The sequence below is a fragment of the Cantharellus anzutake genome (genome assembly GCF_015039405.1).
Source record: "Cantharellus anzutake strain C23 chromosome Unknown EI90scaffold_24, whole genome shotgun sequence".
NCBI classification, from domain to species: Eukaryota; Fungi; Basidiomycota; class Agaricomycetes; order Cantharellales; family Hydnaceae; genus Cantharellus; species Cantharellus anzutake.
The window spans coordinates 346,246-367,816 of NW_024066974.1; positions in this window are offsets into that span (position 1 = coordinate 346,246).

Here is a 21,571-nt window from a genome sequence, read left to right on the forward strand (position 1 = left end):
AACCTCAGACACAATTCGGGCTTTTTGCCTAGTCTATATTTGTCCTGTGGATTCCTTTCTATTTACTTCCTCCTTCCCCTTGGTAACCTTTGTTTACCTTCAGATCCAATTGTCTCTGATATATGTATGTGTGTACCCCACTAGTAAATAGTTTCCCCAGTTATAATATTAAGTCTTCAAATCCAACCTCTCCCAGGACATCTATTGCATTCTACTCGTTTGCTACTCCACTGTCAGAATTGGGAATACTCTCAGAGTCAGGAATGTTGTCAGAGTCGGAAGCACTGTCAGAAGATGGACTGAAGATGGACTGAAGACGGAATGGGTTTCTGTCTGAGTCGGGGTCGGATGTTTGGCAGAGGTCTGTTGGAGTGCACACATGCGGATATGCGGGTGGAAATGTGCAGCATGTCCGGAAGCGCTGTTCAAGGTTAGCAGAGTGGGATCGTGGCCTCAGCAACTCAGGTGGAGCGCTGTGCCCTGAGCTTGACGTTTGGGGGAGATCCCGTATTTACAAACTGACACTTACAGTGGGCTTCAAACAAGACTTGTGGGTGGAGCAGACCTGTAGGAGGAGCATGGACTCCGCGAGCATGGACTCAGAGGGGGGGAAGCCCCCTTTGCAGAAGGAGGGACTCAGACCAGACAGGGGGGGTACTCTAGTTGATTTCAGACTGAGGTTCCCAAAAGTATTTACAAGGTATAAGTAGGTAAGAGAAATCAAAAGAGGGACTGGTCGGTCCGGTGCGGAAATAAGCGGAAATGAGTGGGGACTTGTCAAACTAAACCAAGGACGAGAACCCGGGAAATGGGAGGCAAGGAATGAATAAGGTCAAAGTGGATCAAGTACCAATATTGACAGATTAAATGAATGAATGGGAAAGTGCAATAGCACATGGATCAAGTGCCAATATTGGCAAGTTAAGCGAATGAAATGGGTGAACATAATAGGCACTTGGCAAGGAATGAATGAATGCTACCGAGTGGCAAAAGGCCAAAGGAAAAGCGGGGTCGGCACGTGGCACTGACACAAGTCTGCGAAATGGGATGTGGGAATCAGTGCGGCGCTGATAAGTCCGCAACAGAGGGTGGTCCATCAGTGCTGTCACAAATGAGGACAGCATGATGGCCAGCAAAGGTATGGAGGGGAGTGTTGACCTGACTACAGGGTGTGGAGGTCAACCAGGAGTGGCAGGGGTGCAGAGGATGCAGAGGTGGGCAGAGGTCCGGATGTGGAAGATGTGCGGAATATGGAAGATGCAAAATATGCGGAGGATGCGGAGGCAGGGATGTGAGACTGAGTTGTGCTATAGGCCTAGGAGGAACCAGAGGGACTGGATGCTGGGGGCCCCAAGGCTCGGGAACTGGAAGAGAAGTCGGAATGCCGGCAGGGTCTAGGGTCTGATTGTTGGCAAAGTCTCACTTGATAGGGCAGGGGGCCAGACATCGGATTGAGGGCTGGTTGGATCAGGTTTCGGGTTGGCAGATTTGCCTATCGGCATTGATTCACTGCTGACAGAGCCCCAGGATTTGTCAGTCGTGACATCCACCCTGAACCAAGAACTGAGTGACAGATGCATCTAAAGGCGCCTTGGTATAATACCCAATGAATTGCATGACAAATGATTGACCCTTGCTAATGCCTTCATCGTTAAGTAGTGAGGGGGGGCTTCTGGCCCCCTTCTGCTGGCGGCCTCTGTTCCTCCGTCACCAGCCCCCCTTGACAAATTGGGGACAACAAGGATGTAACAGGCGCAGCACTCCATTCCAAGTCACTGAAGCTGAGTCCCTTCAACACCCCGTCACCCTTGGAGCTCTGCCCCACCTCCAGTCTGTCTCTGACCCACCATTGGATGACCTGGAACCTTGAGCTCCATCAGACACACCTGCCTGGGTAGCGTTATGGATCTTCCCCAGGTAGGTTCGTGTCAGGGCAATAGCCCCGAACCCCGAGTCACATGTAAATTAGATACATATAGTCACGTGGGTAAGCAGGAACCTCTGGGGAACTGCTTACACACCACCGTAAAATACACATACTTGTATCACTTACGGCTTTGTGTGCTGAGCTACCCAAAGACCTCACACTTTTTTAAGTGTATGAGGTGTGTTTTACAACACAACCCACAACAACTAACTACTCTTAACATCTGACCCAGTAGCGCTTATGGCGCCTAAACATGCCTGCAAGGGCAAAGTCGCATCTGCAGCAACACTAAAAAGAAACGAGCGGTTTATTAAGAAACCGCAATCTCCCATCATGGGAGATTCAAACCAAAAGCCATCGTCAGACGACGACGAGGATCAACACGATCCGGCATTAGCAACCACCTCAGGGCTGGCCCCTGAGGGTTTTAGAAACTTACGTGGAGTAAGTGCAGGGCCTAATACCCCCAGAACTCCACGACATACCGATCTAACCCAAACTGGGGAAGATCCCTCACCTCCTCACGAGGTGATCAACTTGTGCGATAAACGCATAAGCACCGAACGATCAGCCCAAAAAGCTGATCGGATAGAGTCGCAGGAAACTCCAGGGCCCAACTATCCCCTGGAGTCCCCCCTCACGTCCCCAAGTCAAGCCCCAAAGGCAGACAAAGGGAAACAAAGGGAAGAGCCCCCGCGTCGACTATCCGAAAAACTACTGGACTTGTTCCAGGTTCCATCCGAATGGAGGATGGAAAGCGAAGAGCAACTTCTTCTCAGGCTTTCAGCCTGAGAAGGCGTGAAGATACGCCCTGAGAGCAGGATCTCCCAGAGCGCGGAAGCTCCAAAAGAACTTCCACTGTTTACACTCCCACACACCATGCCAGACAAGGCAAGGTTGCCAACCTTGGAGGAGGTCTCCGAGATAATGAAGAGGAGGCAAACTGAAATGAGGGAGTTTGCTGAGGAAGCCTTACGGAAAAGTAAGGAAAAACTAGCGAACAGACCCCTCTATGAAAGGGAAGCACCCTCCGCAACGGCCTTGCCTAAACAAAGCGAGCATGGAGTGTTCACTCCAAGAACCCATTCTGGAACCCCCAGAAGCGGTAATGTCAACTGGGGAGAGTCCCTGCTCGCCCAACCAAACTTCCTCCTGGAAAACCAGGAATCACACATAATAAACGCGATAAACTCGATCCAAAAAAAGATCGAGGAAACGAACCACAACAGTACGGCTCGTCTAGAGATAACTCTAGAAAGAATGGCCAATGCAATCGACGTGTTGACTGAAAAAATCAGCGAACAGACAGACTTGCTGAAGGAAATAAATTTCTCACAAAAAAGTGAGGAAACAAATAAACACCCCTGGACCACGGTCCAGGACATAAATAGAACTTGTGAAAAATTCATGAAAAGAACCACCAGTGAAAGCACACTGGAATATCATCAGTGACTCAACAGAGACGCTAAGGAGATCCTTCTCCCAAGGATAGGAGAAGACGATGCCGAAAGAGGGCATTGTTCAGAGATTAGGAGGAGAATTGGCACGTACCAAAGGTTCGGCCAAACGTCCACTTATGATGGACCTCTCGAACAGAGAGGTAACTCAATCACACCCTCTCAAAACAATGAGAGAATCCAAATACAACTTCAGGCAAATTCGCCTGAAACCAAAGAAACGCTGTGAGGAAGATTTCCCCCAGCAAAAACCCCCCCAAAGGAGGGATCTCCATTGGATAGCGACCCCGTGAAGGCAGGGGAGCAAGAAGAGTACCTGGAGAAATGGTACAAAAAGGCCATAAGAATGGCCAAAGTGAGAATACTCACTCCCTACCCAGAAGGAGTGAAGCCTGAAGCCCTAAAAAATGGGCCAGCATTCCCTGACAAGAAATGGTTAGGGGAGAACGACATGGAATCGTTCTGGCAGTGGTTCACAGAACTACTGGGATTCCTCGCCTCGCAAGGATGCAAAGGTCCCCAATTCGATGAAGTCCACCTGGACTGCTTGATTCGTGGATTGGGGGGGCCCGCGTTCGACCTCGGAATAAGACTCCGAGATGAAACTCTCCTCAGAGGAGATGAGGGCATGTTCCTCGAAGTTCTCAACATATTGATGAGAACTTTCATTAAAGCCTCTGCCGCACTGAACGTGACAAAGAAGTACCGCAACGTGAAATACGAAGCGGAAAAAGGCCTAAAACAGTTCTACCTAGAACTGTTGAAAGCAGCATCCCAGATGGTGATGCCGCCAGACCAGGTGTCCTTCAACGCCAGGTTCCTAAACTACATTCCCGAATGGAAGAGGGAAATGATTGCTCATGATAGAATCAGAGCAGACTTCTCCTCAAACGAGGAGATGTTAAAAGCAATATCTCGTGTAGACAAGATAATCGATGGGCTGAAGATGTCTTCAGCCTATAAATCAGGTTACTGCCCCCAACCCACCGCCGCACCGCCACCTCCTGCAGCCTGCCCTGTGGCGGGAGGAGGGCTGCAACCTATGGACCTTGACCGCTCGAGGATAGACCAAAGACAAAGCAGTCTCTGCTACAATTGCAACGCACCAGGGCACATCGTGCGGGACTGCCTGCAGCCAAAAACCCGCCGAGCCAGGCGGATGCACCCAGAGGACCTCAGGGCACTCATGGAGGGGCTGAGGAGGCAACTGGTGGATGAACCAGGGATGGAGACAGATGGAGGAGAAGGGCAAGAGGTAGAAGCCCAAGAGGATTTTCAGGAAGGCGACTGGTGAGGGACATGCCCCAGCCGCCTGTAGGCGATAGTACTAGCTCGTGTAGATACCGTGACGTGCCTAAGCCAGCACCGACATCCAAATTCCACCAAGTCATCGCCAAGAAAAAGAGGAAAACCGTGTCCTCGATCAGTAAGGACAGAGAAACACCAAGCACGGTGCCCAAAGTAGCGGTCCCACTACCCACCATCTATGTGCTGTCCAAGCAACCCCCAGATCCCTCAACCTAGCTGTAAAGCTGACTGCCCTGACCTCCCTCGCCACTGTCTCTGCGTCGGCCCTCCTAGACTCGGGAGCCACCAGGAACTTCATAAGCCCCGAGTTTGTCAGAAAACACCAGCTTGAGACGATCCCACTCCCCCAACCCATCCCCGTCCACAATGTCGATGGGACCCCAAATGAGAATGGGGCCATAACTGAGGAACTAGAGGCACTCCTGACATTTGGACGGCACACAGAGCGGGCCCGCTTCGCCATCGCAAACCTCAGGTGGCAGTCCCTCATCATAGGACACTCATGGTTGCTGCACCACAACCCAGAGGTAGACTGGACGCAGCAAAAGGTCAGTATGTCCTGCTGCCCATCCTCCTGCTGGTCAGCGCGAGGACACGCCGATTTGGACCCCATGGTGGAACCTGGGGACGGGATTTACACTGCCATCATCCCTCCAGGGTGGGGACACAAACTAAGAGCAACCACGATGCCATCCCAGCGGATGGCCCAGGAAGCCCACGAACCAGAAGTGGAACCTGCGCCGTTTGAGGCGCTAGTCCCAGAACGGTACCAGGACTTCCGGGACGTGTTCTCGAAAGAGGCCTTCGACCAGCTGCCCCCCCGGAAGCCCTGGGACCACACGATAGACCTGGCACCGGATGCCAAACTCCCGAGAGGGAGGACCTTCCCCCTGTCATGACCAGAACAGAAGGAGCTAGACGAGTTCCTGTGTGAAAACCTGCGGAACAGGCACATATGGGCATCCAAATCCCCGATGGGAGCCCCAGTCTTCTTTGTCAAGAAGAAGGATGGATCTTTGTGCCCAGTCCAGGACTACTGAAAGCTCAACGAGATCACGGTCAAAAACTCATACCCCCTCCCACTCATTTCGGACGTTCTCGCATGCTGTTAGAGATGGGCGGAAACGGACGACTCCGGAGTGGAATCGGAGACTTAGCGTGGAGGGACCTTGGCCTCAGCGACTCAAGCGGAGCGCTGTGCCATTGCTGTTTGTCCATTTGGTCCTTAATTTCACAGTAGGTGAGCAGGAAGTCTCTTGGGGGCATTTCAGGTCGATTTCGGACTGAAACCAGACGAGTATGTACAAGCGCCGATATATATAAGGAAGGGGCAAAAGCACAAGGAGAACAAAGGGTGACCGAATCGGAACGAAGACGTCCGAACGGGAACAAAGGGTTAGAGGGAGCGGAGCGGTACCGAAGGTCATAGGGCAAGACCTGTGATACATCCGAAAGGAGGTAGAGTGGGCAAGGCCCAGAGGGGCAGGAGGATGAGGGGAAGTGGGGGTGATGACTAACTGGCTAGAATAGAAGGAAGCAGTAGTCCAAATAGGGATGAGGGGGAATTGCGAGAAATACATTACAAACGGCGAGAGTGCCGGAGGCGGTCCGCGAAGCTCGGGGGTTGCGGAGCTTACGGAGGTTACGGAGGCGGGGTTGGAAGTCCGAGGAATATTGGCAATGGTGTTTACGTAGTATGAGGTCACCAATGCAATGGACTAAGACCGAGGTGGAGTCAAAGTCCGAGGTATGGACTATGACAGAGGCTCGGAGTAAGGTACGAACAGTGTCTGAGTGTGAAGTACGGAACAGCGGTGGATGGTCGTAACTTGGCGGAAGGGTGGCGGAGGAGTGACGGAGGAAGGAGAGAGGGGACAGGTAAGGAAGAGTAGTCAGGTCCGAAGGTGGATATCGGAACGGACGGAGAAAGCGTAGGGGATGACGGGAGGGTGGAGGTGTGGTGAGGGGGGAGCGGAGTTGTAGGAAGGGTGGCGAGTAGGGCGATGTTCAGTCCGAGATGAGTATCGGAACGGATGGAGAAGGGGTCGGAGAGGTAAGAGGAGGGGTGTGTTGCCAAGACCGAAGGTGAGTATCGGAAAGGCAGCGGTAGGTTATGACTCCGGAGGTGAAGAGGGTGGAGGTCCGGAAGTCGGGTCGGGGTCGGGTATGCACGGATATGACACATGCCTCCAAAACGCTAAGTACTTCTCAGTGCTAGACCTGCACTGGGGATTTAACAATGTCTGCATCAAGGACAGCGATGAGTGGAAGGTGGCGTTTTCGACCAACTGGGGATTATTTGAGCCTACCGTCATGTTCTTCGGCCTGTGTAACTCCCTGGCGACGTTCCAAACAATGATGAACGACATTCTCCGAGACTTCATTGACCGAGAGGTCATCATCTGCTACATGGATGACATCTTGATCTTCACTGCCACCCTGGAAGAACACCGGAAGGTCATCTGAGAGGTCCTGGAGACGCTGCGCAAGCGGAGACTCTTCTTGAAGCCGGAAAGTGCAAGTTTGAGCAGAAGTGGATCGAGTACCTCGGCCTCATCATCTCTGAGGGAAGCGTTGCGATGGATCCCATGAAAGTTTGCGGAGTTCTTGACTGGCCAACCCCAACCAAGGTCAAAGAAGTACAGTCCTTCTTGGGGTTTGTCAACTTCTATCGCCGGTTCATCAAAGACTTTTCCAAGACAGCCTGCCCCTCCATGCGCTAACCCGCAAAACCAAGGCATGGACCTGGGGACCAGACAAAAACCGCACTTTCCAGGCCCTCAAAGACGCCGTCACCTCTGCCCTGGTCCTCACCTTCCCCACCGATACAGGTCGCTTCAAACTCGAGTGTGATGCCTCTAACTTCGCGACCAGCGTGGTCCTATCCCAGCTCCAGACAGATGGAGAGTTCCACCCTGTAGCTTTCATGTCCAAGAGTTTTACGGACATAGAGCATAACTACGAGGTGTACGACAAGGAAATGCTCGCGATCGTACACACCCTTGAGGAGTGGCGGCATTTCCTACAAGGAGCGGAGGAGAAAGTCGAGGTCTACTCCAACCACCGCAACCTAGGGTACTTCCGCACCGTGCAACAGCTGAATCGGCGCCAAGCGTGGTGGTCACTCTTCCTCTCCCAATTCCACTTCACCCTCATCCACCGCCCAGGGAAACTCATGGGGAAACCCGATGCACTCTCATGCCACGCTGACCACCCGAAAGGCAAGGATGACAACGATGGGTTGACTCTCCTCCAACCTGCCTGGTTCGAGGCCTGCGCGGTGGAGGCAGTCATGGTGGAAGGCGAAGGGGTGACCATCCTCGAGAGGATCAGCAGGGCAAAGGACCTGGATGAGAAGGTGGTAAAGGTGATGCAGGAACTGGGAGAGGGCACGCTGAGGTCGGATGAGTGGGAGAAACAAGGAGAACTGGTTCTGTACAGAGGAAAAGTATACATCCCGAAATACCCACAACTCCGCCACGACCTGGTGTGCTTGTACCATGACGCACATGCGATGGGGCATCCAGGGCAGTGGAAGACCCTGGAACTCGTCTCCCATGACTACTGGTGGCCATGGATGGCAGAGTATGTTGGGTGGTATGTATGTGGATGCGACACCTGCAACCATGTCAAATCCTTCCCCTCTCATAAAGTGGGAAAGCTCATCCCGAACAAAATCCCTGCCCGCCGCTGGCAAGTGATCTCGGTAGACATGATTGGAGAACTCCCTGAGTCCAAGGGCTACAATGCCATCCTGGTCGTAGTGGACTGCCTATCCAAATGCATCCACGCAATTCCAACGGTGACAACGGTGGACTCAGTGGGGATCGCATGGCTTTTCCTTGAACACGTCTGGAAGCACCATGGTCTCCCTGAAGAGATCCTCAGCGACAGAGGGAGCGCCTTCGTCTCCTGATTCTCAAAAGAACTCACGGACCTCCTTGGCGTCAAGCTCACCCCCTCAACGCCCTACCACCCCCAGACAGATGGGCAGAGGGAGAGAGTAAACCAAGAGGTAGAGGCTTACCTCCGGGTATTCGTCAACCATCACCAAGATGACTGGGCGGACTGGCTCCCGCTAGCGGAGTTCACCTATAACAACCACGTCCACTCCTCCACCCGCCGAACCCCTTTCGAGCTCGACACTGGCCAACACCCTAGGATGGGGACAGTGTCAGGGCACACCCGCCTGACCCGGCTCCACCTGGCCCAACCTGACCTGGTACCCCGCCGGTCCACCCCTCCTTACCTCCTCCCCCTTTCCCTTCTTCCCCCTCATCCTCCCCTCCTCAGTTTCTCCTTATCTTACTTCTCCTTTATTCTCTCTTTATTCTACACGGACGACTTTCTCTGTATCAATGTACAACTGACCCATCTGCAGCGCACCCACCATGTACCCGGCCCGGGCACCTCGGGCGACTTCCCGCTGTGCCCAGCACGCGCGCCTGCACCGGATACCCTCGGGATCTCCCACGGAGACACCCGGGTGGTTACGGCTGTGTGCGAGGGTGACGTGGCACCCGTCATGTGATCCAAGCCGCATGTATATAAACGAACCTGAAGTGGGAACCAAAGAAGTAGCCTTCTTCTCAACTTTCCACTTCAGGTAAGTAGTACAATATTTCTCCTTTAATAATAATAACAACTTTCCACTTCAGTCTAAGTGGCCAGGGACCGCTGTCCCACATCGGGCCTGTCAGTACGCACGCCCGATCCGCCCCCCGCCAGGCTCTCGGTCCCGGACGCTATACCCGGACCCCCTCGACCCCGGACGAGTCCCTGACAGACAGAGCCCACATGCACATCCAAAGTAGAAGCTGCTGATGCCTTCTCATCGAGGATGATGAAGATGCAAGAAGAGGCGAAGGCGGCGCTAGAGCACGCGGCGGACGAGATGACGACCAGAACCACGAGGCAGCCCCTACATACCAAGAAGGCAACCAGGTCTGGCTCAGCACCCAGAATTACACGACAGACCGCTGTTAGACACTGGTCCGGGGTCGGCACCGAAGGTCGCTGATGCGGGCCGCTATTGGCCACAATGGCTGCGATGCCTCAGACAAGGCCCAAGGGTAGGGCATTTGGCCTCAGCAACTCTAAAGGGAGTGCTGTGCCCCCTAACTGTCTCTTGGCCCTCATTTCAGACTTACTGGGGTTGCCTTGTTGGGGTCAGGACTTAGGGGTTGTGGTCACATCGATATTAGAGCTAAGGTACAATAAAGTATCATACAGGATATATATAGGAGGAAAGAATGAATGGAAGCGGACCCGGGCCGAAGGCCGAAGGGTCCGGAAGCAAACATGAATAAGGAGCGGGGTTGGCTGCACAGTGGCCGGCAATGACTGAGGGTCAAAACAAACAATAACAGATAAATAAACGAAGGAGCGTAGGGCCGCAATAGCAGCGATGGTATCGTAGCAGCGCCGGACTCGGAGTTGGGCCGGAGTCGGGCACGGGAATGGTAGCAGCCCTGTAGGGGCCAAGTGGGTGGGGTAGGGGAGTCATGCTGGGCATGGTGCCGGAGGCAGACTCGGGGCAGGAAGGTTGGTGTGGCTGTGGGGGAGTCGGCCAGGTGCAGGGGAGCCTAGGGGCAAGCAGGGGAGTGAGCAGGGAGTCCTCAGGGAGGATAGGGCTGAGGTTGGGGCTCGCGCTCACGCTTGCGTAGTGGGAATGGGCTTGGGCAGCATTGGGATGGGTGGCTAATGGGCCGGAATGCACGGCCGTGACAACCACCCAACCAAGAAGCTGGACCATAAATGGACCGGCCCCTTCATGATTATTAAAGTTGTCTCCCCCACCACTGTCAAACTCTGGCTCACCACCCAACAAAGAGGGATTCACCCAGTCGTATCTGTGACAAACATCAGACCGCACCACCCTGACGAGATCACGGAACACCCTGCCAACCCCGCCCAGGCCCAGACCTTGTGGATGGAGGAGGGGAGTATGAAGTAGAGAAAATCCTGGACTCTAAGTGGCTACGCTGAAAACTCCGGTACCTGGTAAAGTATACAGGCTGGCCACACTCAGAAAACCAATGGCTCACACACGACCACCTAACCCATGCCTCAGACCTAGTCAAGGAGTTCCACCGGATGCACCCACATGCCCCAGGGAGAGAAAGAGAGAACTGCCCAGCTGCTTCGAGGCGAAGCGGCTTAAGAGGGGGGTGATGTCAGGGCACACCCCACCTGACCCCACACTGTGCCATCCTACTCCGCTCCCCTGCTATCACTCCCTGTTTCTTCTTTCCCCTTTCCTTCTTTCTTTCTATTTCTGTTCCATGGTTGACTTCCCCTTCTCTATGTATCACTACACACCTAACCCTGCTTCCCCGACCGCTGTGCCCACCGCGTGCATTCCTGCTCACAGAGCGGCACACCTCCGGGATCTCCCGCAGAGATACCCAGGGGAGTGTGGCTGTGTGTGGAGATGACGTGGCTCCTCCCATGTGACCCCAACTGCATGTATATAATAGTGCCTGGGGTGGGAACAGAAGAAGCAGCCTTCTTCTCAACTTCCCACTTCAGGTAAGTACTGTAGCTTCTCCCCTTTAATGATAATTCAACTTCCCACTTCAGACTAAGTGGTCGGGGACGCTCACCCCACGATGGGACCACTATGCATAGCCGACGTCTGTCCCATCGAGTCCCTTGCGCCGGGACCTTGCCACTTTCGGAGCTGTCCCTGACAAGCCTCCATCTGCAGCGACTCCTCCTCCACCTCCTTCTCCACCCTCACTCATTTCTCGGGGCGATAGGTCAACGTGACCTCAGTGCATTGAGGTACCCGTTTGCATCATACCTTGGCGTCATGACAGGCCACACATGACGACTTGCCTGGCCCCTCCTTGCCTGGTAGGCACTCGACTTGGCACTTGAGGCAACGTGGGTATAGAAAGGATGCTCAAGCACCTGAAATCTAAGTGTTATTGGAAGGACCTTGGAAAGGATGCTCGACAGTATGTGGAAACTTGTGACATCTGCCAGAAGATCAAGCATGACAGAGGCAAAACGCCGGGTCTGCTGAAGCCCTTGCCTGTCCCAGACTTGCCATACCACACGATAACCTTGGATTTCGTGATGGGATTACCCCCTCCTAAAGGAACCACACAGCCAGATGCCATCTTGGTAGTGGTAGACAAGTTCATGAGATATGGGCATTTTATCCCATGCTCCTCCACCACAGATGCAACGGGCGCTGCAGACTTATTATGGCGCCATGTGATTAAACATGTGGGGTTGCCTGGAGTAATAGTCAGCGACCAGGATCCTCGTTTTCTCTCAACATTCTGGTCATCCTTAGCGCATCACTTTAACACTAAGCTGGCGATGTCTTCAGCTGCGCACCTGCAAACAGATGGACAGATGGAGATAATGAACCAGCAATTGGAAGTCATGTTAGGAGCTTATGTCAATAAGGACAGGGACGACTGGCATGAATTCTTGGACGTTCTGATGTTAGCGTACAATAATAGTCCTCACACTACTACAGGAGAAGCTCCTGCTACACTACTAATGGGTTTCCAACCCCGTCTGCCCAGCTCATTCCTAGTTCCTGAGTCCCTCAACGTCAAAGCGGAGGAAAGAGTGGACGCGTTGAACATACACAGAAGATGGGCATGAGAAGCGATCCATCTGGCACAACTGCGTCAAGTTAGAGCGCACAATGCCAAACACAGGAGAGTAACGTTGTAACGGGGATTTGCCGGTGTACCCTAAACGAGCCAAATCCTGCGATTCTACCACCCTCAGCAAGCACCTCACATCCATCACATGTAGCCTATATCCCCTCACGCTCTTTACACACATTTCCTATTTTTCCTAATTTTTCTGATTCCATTTCTGATGTCTAGAGGCCGATGTTTCCATTTTCTTATTGTCATGTGATATTCTTTCCTATTTTGTCTATCGGACTCTTCCGTGACCCGCTGTACAGTAGCTAGAGAGTATCAGCACCACGCTTGAGAGGACCAATATACCCACTCAGACCTGACCCTCAGTGGAATCCTTATCCCCCCTCTTTCCTGTCACGAGTCTAGTTGGATAGACCCGTTACAACGTATGAAGTGGGAGACTTAGTACTGATCGATCCTCATAAACTCAACCTCCTGGAAGTAAAGGGTACAGGGAGGAAGCTAATGCAGAGACGCATTGGACCATTCGAGGTGATGGAGGTGATAAACAAGAACGCCTACTGATTAAAACTTCCCGACTCCTACCCTATGCATAACGTGGTGAATGTAGCGCACCTGAGGCCTTATCGTTCACCTGGTGACGTCTCGAGACCGTTACTGTCCAACCCCAGGGACGATATAAAAGCCTTGGAAGAGTTTGAGGTAGAAGAGGTGGTGGGGCACAGGAAGCGGAAAGGGAAACTCCTGTACAGAGTGAGGTGGAAAGGATATGGGGCACAAGAAGACACCTGGGCAACCGAAAGAGACCTCCAAAATGCCCCTGAGATCCTCAGAAGGTATAGATTGAAGGCGGGCCTGAGCAGACGTGAATAAGCGTCCACTTCCCGATCAGGTATTCACACAAAGTCGATTAACGGCATGTGATCAGGGTACACTTTGATCACCTTCCATCTCCATCATTTTCCTCTCGCGATCCCATCAACAAACCTAACTGACAATGTCTCTTGGACTGGCAAGTATGAGCTGCAGGCCCACCCCACGTAACTCTGTTGTGATCACGGACGAACACAGATGGGACTGCCCAGGTCTCGAGGCAGCCGAAGTATCGTCCACACCCTTCAAGAGAGCCCCATCTGACCCTATGTGGTTAAACGGGCAGCTGGGACCTCTCGACCCGACCTTCTTGTACGTCGCCTTGCACCATGTAAGACCCGGTGTTCGATCTCTGGATCGATTGTGGCTCTTGCTACCTGAAACTCACCACCTCAATGAGGCCGAAGTGCTGAGAGAAAACGGGAACCAGAACGTTCCACCTTGATCTCTGACCCCATTGCTGGAACGCTGGGAGTCTTCAAAGGCTGCTGCGCTCAAGGCTGAGACCCTCATGAAATTGCGATTGCCTAACGAATTGAGGGAAGTAATATACAAAGTCGAGTCCAAGTCAGGCAGCGAGCACGAGTTAGACAGTCACATCTTTGCCTTCCAGTTCGCTCCCTGGCAACACCCCTTCACCATAATATCTCGATATACCTACATACTCCGGATCATTTCCCTCCTTACCGCTTTCGTCAATTACACCCGGATCCATGAACACCTGATGGAAGTAGAAGTCCAAGAGGGATGTAAGATATCCTGGTTGGAACCCCCGAAAGGAATTTTTGTCAAAGAAAGTTCGACTGATGATCGATTGACGGCAAGTTCACCCGAGTTCACTGTATACCTAGCTTGTCAGCTGCCATGTCACGTAATCAAGAATGGATTGTTTGAAGAACCGGACCTGAGCGAACATGCCGAGGCTGCTTGTAATTATCGACTCCTGTTGGCTCAAGGGACTGAAGTTCCTTGGTTCCTCGACTGGCCCAGATGGGAAGATGCGCCCGGACCATTGCCTGGTACTGAAGACAGGGAGGCCTATGAATTCCGACTCGTGTGGCCTGGACCACCCCCATCCAACAAGGACCCGTCCACCCTCAAGTTGGTGGAGAAATGTCATCTAAGCCGGACATTCTACTACCCGGATACCGGACGCTTCATGACTCGCGCCAAGGCACAAGAGGTGGTCATGGATGACGCTGAGCGACAACTGGCACAGCCAGATTCACCGACTCCTTTCAACGGGGGCTCAGACAAGCTGACATCAGGAACGTTGGGTTTGAACCTAGGAGATGCTTCCATACCACCTCCATCTCCCAACTGGCCAGGTGCAGGGAGTTCGGTCTTCCTACCCCCTCCGAATGTGGTGGTGCCGCAACCAAGCGTTCATCCTACCAACTGTCAGGGCCTGGCCCTCGTTCCGTGACGGGCCCAAGGGGATCCTCCGAGTCGCTGGGGTATCTAGTCCCAGTCCGAGGTCTTCAAACTCACTGAGGGGGCTAGCCCCAGCCTTCACAGGAAATGAGTTGAGAAGAAGGGTAACCTTCTCAACCTCCTGTGAAGCCGCTACAAATGGGAGCCGGGAACTATACAGTTTTCGGCTCTTTGCCGACTTTCCATAATTGGCACCCCCCCGTGGGAAGATTCTGGGCGAGCAGCTCGCCCAGAAAGTTCCCACGGTTGTGGCTGTGATGGTTTCTGGGCGAGTAACTCGCCCAGAACGTTCCCACGGTCTGCATGCATGCGGGATTGTGGAACAGTGAAGGGAAAAATAGGAGAAAATGGGGGAAGGGTACCTGAGGGTGTGTGGGGTCAGGGGCTGTGCCCTGACACCAACACCCCATCCGCCCTTTCCACTGACAACTCTTCCGCCTCATCCTCTCCCTCGGGTTCGTCAAACCAAAACCGCTGGAGGAAATTGCCTCGAGAAGAGAGAAGGTCCCATCCGTATCCCGGCCGAAGAGAGGGATCAGTCTCGGGTCATTTGGGACAGGCTCGTTGGCAAATGGGGAACAAAACCCATCGAACTCGGATGGACTCATATCGCCCCAAACCTAGTCAATCCAACTACAACAGAGATGCAGATAGAAGGTGGTCTTCTTGACCGACATCTTGGGAATCGATTGCTCGAAGGGACAGCCGCCCTAACCCGAGAGACTCAAATCCTGATCCTTCCCCTTCTAGTATGGTACCGTATAGCACCGGAGGGCCACAGTCATTCCGCAGATGCCAACTTTCGCAATGCCGGTCAATCCTACGTGGGTGGTGGATAGCAACACCAACACCGCCATGCCTGCCTTTGTCGTCAACCTGGCAGCTCCTCCAACGACTGTTCATCCTCCTTCTATGAGCCGGCCCTACCCCCCACCCGTGCAGTACCCGGGATCAGACCCACACCCATCCTCCTCCTCTGGTGGAGCTCAGTACGATTCCCTCCATCCGGATTCCTACCACAAGCGTTCGAGAAGCCGGTCACCCTGGAGAGACGACCTGTGGAGATATGCCCCTTGGGGACCACGTCATGGTTGTTAGGAGACTGGGGGGCGATGTTACAGATATGGAGTCTCCAACAACCATATCCATTGCATAGTCAAAGACTTCTCCTCTCTATCGCTCCCCCTCTTTCTCCCTTTCGCCCTCTATCCCGATACCCTACCCTCCTTACTCGTTCTACCCCTTTCCCCATTGGGGTTTTGGTGCTGGCCGAGGTTACTTGTGTTTCGCGGGATTTCCCGCGACCTTTCCATTTGTAGATAGTCACGTGTCTTGTACGGAAACGGTTCCCACTAACTAACTACTACTCTCTACAACTGTCTTGTGTGTCGTCTTCTGTAACAACCCTTTCCTGTGACTCAACTGAACCTGTGTGACTGTACAACTCACAACATGTCTTATAAGTCTGGTTATGTCGAGTCCTCTAGCGGTCCTTGCCATGAGAACTCGAGGTCGTGAGTCGAAGACTCTCGACATGTATATCATCCTATGGAATCTGTACCCTACAGGACTTCATCACTCAGCTCTCCCCCCAGTGCTCGACGGACAACGTCATATCACAATCTTGGAGATTGTGAATACTCTGAGGTCCACTTTCCCATGATGCTGGCACGTTCGCTATGCAAACACCAAGTAGCTGCCCATCCATCATCTGTTCCCTCCCTCGTCAGTCATCATATTCCCCTGCCAACGGTATGTTCCCTTTGGGAACGCCAAGTCACTGAAGGCCCCGCTAGTCAATCCTCATTGCACGCTCATGATATCAACCCGCTACCGGTACGTTCACACTGTGAATGCCAAGTGACCGATGGCAGTTATACAAAGTTCTCACCCACCTCACAAGTCACGACCACACACACGGTACGCTCCATTGAGGAGCGCCAAGTACCCGTGGCTGACCCGTCCGTCCTGACATCTCCGACTACCTACCATCAATTCCTTAATAGCTCACTACATCATTCCTGCTACTCTGTAGCAGGTCTTGTAAATTTTTCGACCTTGATTGAATGCGCTTGATGACAAGGTCCTCTATTATTGCCAATTTGGGATAACCCAGGGTCCTCCCAACAATTTCATTTATACCACACCACTCTCATGCCGCTTACTCTGCCTTCCCCCCCTCCTCTTTGTACTATCGTTCCACTTTGCTGCTTCTCTCATGCTTTCCGGACCACTGCTACCTTTCAGTTCCTCCACAGGCTAGTCAGCCAATTAACCCACCCTATCAAGGGGTGTTTTTTACGCTTCAAATAGGGCCTAAACGGCCTATTTCAATGTGGACGTCCTGGGACGTCCTGGTGATGCGGCTTGCTGCCAAAAATGGACTGTGGGAAAATATGAGGATGTCCTGATAACTATGTGCCCCGCGATGTTGTACATACAGCTATTTACATAAATAGTAGACAGGAAAATGGAAAAGATAATCGAATATTAAGGGAATTATAGCCAAGGCAGGGGAATGGCCAATGTTTCTCAATGATTTCGAGCATTATACTCTGCCATGGTGCTTTCAAGGGGATTTTTAATGCTTATAAAGATTTTGGAGATTTTACAAGCCATTGCAGATAACCATATCTGGTACTATGGGTAGCTTGAGAGGCTGGCATCTCTGCCAAATCTCCACCGATTTGGAAAATCCATCACTTACAAGTACATACAAGCTCTGGCCAACATTCTGTAAGGAAATGTATAACCTCATAGCTAGGTATCAGAATGAAGAACACACATGTTATGTCGCATGTAAGCATATATATTACCACATTCAGTTCTAACATGTGTTGTCATGAATATTCACCGAACATGGATTACGTGGGAAAAGGGAAAGAGTCGACATTCAGAGTCTCTCAGGAGCCTTAAAAATATGGAAAAATATCCTGAGTGCCCGTGGAGAATATTCTTCCTATAGTACCAAGTTTGAGACAAATCGATGGCATTTTTGTCAATATATTTACAAGTTATGCCGATTGATGGCAACACAATGAATAAAGTTGACGATCTCCACAACGGCCGAACCAAATCTCTCCGCTACAGACTAGTTCGACTCATTTTGATAACAGCTTTCCAATGATACAAAATATGTGTAAATCGACGAAGAAATGGGGGAGAAATGGGGGAACTACTGCTGGAGCAGCCTGATATGAAAGAAGGTCGACGCGAAATCAAACCGTCCCTTTCCATGCCTTTCTTTGAGCCACACTAACTTCTCCTCTCCTCCAGCTTTCCAACAAGCTCAATTTTATTCAAATTGGCCCTGTGGTTCTTGAGGTACCACCATTGACAGGTGCTGTCAAGTCCACATGAGATTCAGCATGGTGTTGAATCAGAATCTCTACTAATATTTGTCCATTCAGCACGAAAATTGGCATGATAGGAGAGATAATCGTGCTCTATCGATCGAGCATAAGAACGTTGGGTGTAAATGTGTAGTTGTAGAGACCGTTGAGTAAGAAGTTGAAAGTTATGCTGTGCATGAGAATCCTGCTTAGGAACTGAAAATGGTTTCAGAAAAATAGAAAAAAATTAGAAAGAGCGAGTAATGTGGGTCTTAAATGGATGTGCGAATGGAGGCAAGACTGGGCCTGTGTGCTGTGTGGCTACAGTGTAAAATCCATAAAAATAGTTATTTTGTAGTGTATGAACCTTTCCCTGTAGAAACAAACAGAAATAATATGCTATGGTAGCTTCAAGAACATTCCAATTGGGTTTAAGAAATGGAAAACACTAATAAAAGAAATTGAAAAAGACAGAACAATAAGAAAGTGGCCTGGAAACCCAAACTCATGTTGGAAGCCTCAACCGCTCCCCATAACCGTTCTAACTTTACACCATTCAACTATACTAAACCTTAGCTTTCCAACGCAGTTGGTCTCATTCCAAATGGTGGAGAAATGAGCAAGATAGTATGGGAGGAGCGGGGAATACATTGTGCATTTCCCCTATCTCACTGAATAGTAGTCCAAATGTCCTGAAAGTTTGTGCACTACAATACATGTCCTCAAAGTAAACTTGACATATTTTCTCGTATTTTTTTGACATCTGAGAGGCACTGAACTTTGACCTTGCATGTCATTTCCCACGCATGCCACTCCCGTGCGGTGTTGAGTGAACCAAGAATCACACATTTCTCCATCAGTTCTCAACCATTTGCCATCGGGTCTTTTGCGATAAATTTCTCTCAATCGCCTCTTTATTTCGTATTATTACTCCAACTCATGATTCTGCGTGCACACAGCTCCAGAAGTGGATTGTGAATTAAGGACATCGTTACTTGAACATTTGAATTGAAAGTGAATTGTCAGGACATCTCAGGACGTCCTTGGATGTTCCCATACAAAAGAGGCCTCTAGGCCCTCTTCAAACGTCCTGAGAACCCCCCTCTATAGGTCTAGATATCAGTTGTCCAAGGTGTTCCTCCACCGATGTTACCAGTGAGTAATTCAATTTCTTCTTGCTCTTTCTCTTAACAGAATATCCTTAGCTCCCTGGTCTTACAGCCTTTTACCTGTTGAAATCCTTGTTTTCTTGGTACACTGTGGACTGTCCATTGAGTCCGTCAGACTATACATCTTGCGCACGGGCATTTCCATGAAGGATTGCCCGATGCTTCTACTTTTGGCATCCACGTTGATGAACGCAGTCGAGGATGGCTTAAAAGCCACCTCGCGCGATTTTTCTCTTTCCTCTCTCCTCAGTTCACATCTTTGGAACTGAGGTGAGACTCCTTTTTCATCACTTGGAATATTGTCTAATCTTGTACATATTTCCTAGCACTAATTCGCGACTAGGTAATGACTAATAATACTTAGTTCACATCTTTGGAACTGAGCGCTAATTCACGACTAGTTCATAATTTCAATATTACCACCTGCCGAATTACCATCTTCTCACCAGTTGATTCCCCTCGCTAAAAACTATGGTGTTTCTTTCAACGTTTGCACTGTGTTGCATATTCATGACCGTTCACTTGCACATATTCTGTTTGGTGACTGTTACCAGATTCCCATCGGGCCTGCCCCCTTCCTCTCGTGTGTCCATCTTTGCACCCGATTTCCGGATTATGACAGATATCTTCATGATGTACTTACCTTTTTGCTCTCCTCTGCGATGACATTTATAACAAACCTGAAGTGTAACGCTGGAGGGAGACATTGTTGCACACCCTCCGGACACAACAGCATATGTTGTAACAGGGGATGATTGAGAAAAGGGTGAGGTGTTTATACGTGGTTGGATCTTCAACCCAAATATATTTTGCAACAACGGAGGACGGAAGAGTGGTGGGACCTGCCGCATCAGGCGGCATCAGCAAAAGTCTGTTATGCTCCGGAGCATCAAGAGTGGCTGGAGCATGTGGGAGACAAAACAGCAGATTGGGCACTCCTGGAGCCAATAGTGTTCTCCTGGGAGGGGGTTCAGGAGCAGCTGGGAGTGGTGAGGAGTATGCAATGTGCCAGGAGCAGTGGGAGGAAAATTTTGGTCTTTAAAAAGTTGAAAAAAAAAATTTTCAGGAATTATAGTGCTTTTAAAGTGCTTTCAGGACATATAACTATTTGCGAAATTGAGGAAGAAATGATGGAGAAAAATGGAAAATACTTTCAGAGACCCAAGAAATAATGAGAACTGAATTGATGGGAAAGTCTGAAAATTGAATAGGAAAGTGAGGGGAAGCCTTGTAGCATTGTTATTTTCTGCTGTTCTGATTTTTCCTGATTGTTCTTTGTCTCACTCCCAGCTGCTCCTGGACCCTCCCAGGAGCTTTCAGGAGCTTTCAGGAGTATTGAGGAGCAGCTGGGAATGAGACCAAGAACAATCAGGAAAAATCAGAACAGCAGAAAATAACAATGCTCCAAGGCTTCCCCTCACTTTCCTATTCAATTTTCAGACTTTCCCATCAATTCAGTTCTCATTATTTCTCGGGTCTCCGAAAGTATTTTCCATTTTTCTCCATCATTTCTTCCTCAATTTCGCAAATAATTATATATCCTGAAAGCACTTCAAAGGCACTACAGTTCCTGAATGTTTTTGATTTTTTCCCTAATTATTTTTTTTCAACTTTTTAGAAGTCCCTATTTTTCAAATTTTCCTCATTTCCCTCTATATTCCCCCCTCATTCCCCCCTCATTCCCCCCTCATTCCCCCCTCATTCCCCCCTCATTCCCCCCTCATTCCCCCCTCATTCCCCCCTCATTCCCCCCTCATTCCCCCCTCATTCCCCCCTCATTCCCCCCTCATTCCCCCCTCATTCCCCCCTCATTCTCCCCTCATTCCCCCCTCATTCCCCCCTCATTCCCCCTCATTCCCCCCTCATTCTCCCCTCATTCCCCCTCATTCTCCCCCCACATTTCCCCCCACATTTCCCCCATTTCCCCTCCTCCATATTCTGCAAGCCCGAAAGTGATTAAGTTGCCAGATTAATCATATATCAGGCCATAAATTTTGATTGTGTATTGGTGAGTCTCAGTGTCCTTGATATATAGTATAGTGTTTGATCTAAATGTTAAGCAGTGTCTTGTTGTGTTAGCCTTGTGGTAGGAGGTATTCATGGGAATCTTCCCTCTTCCCTCTTCCCTCTTTTTTCCTTTTCATTTTCAAATGCTCCAGGAGCTCCCAGAAGCTTCTCACCCCTATAGATTTTGAAGCATTTAAATTGTATTTACTGGACATGTTTGTGCACAAAGCAATGCTCCATGCCCTCCTGGGAGTGCCCTGGAGTACCTGGCCAACTCCGGAGGAAATGAGCTGTTCCTGGACTGGCCAATCTCCTCCTGATTCTCCCAGTGCTCCCCATACTCCGGAGCACTCAGGAGCATAACAATTTTTTGCTGATGGCCCCTTTGTGGAGTATACACATGCATTCCGGTGTGCTCTTGCCTTTG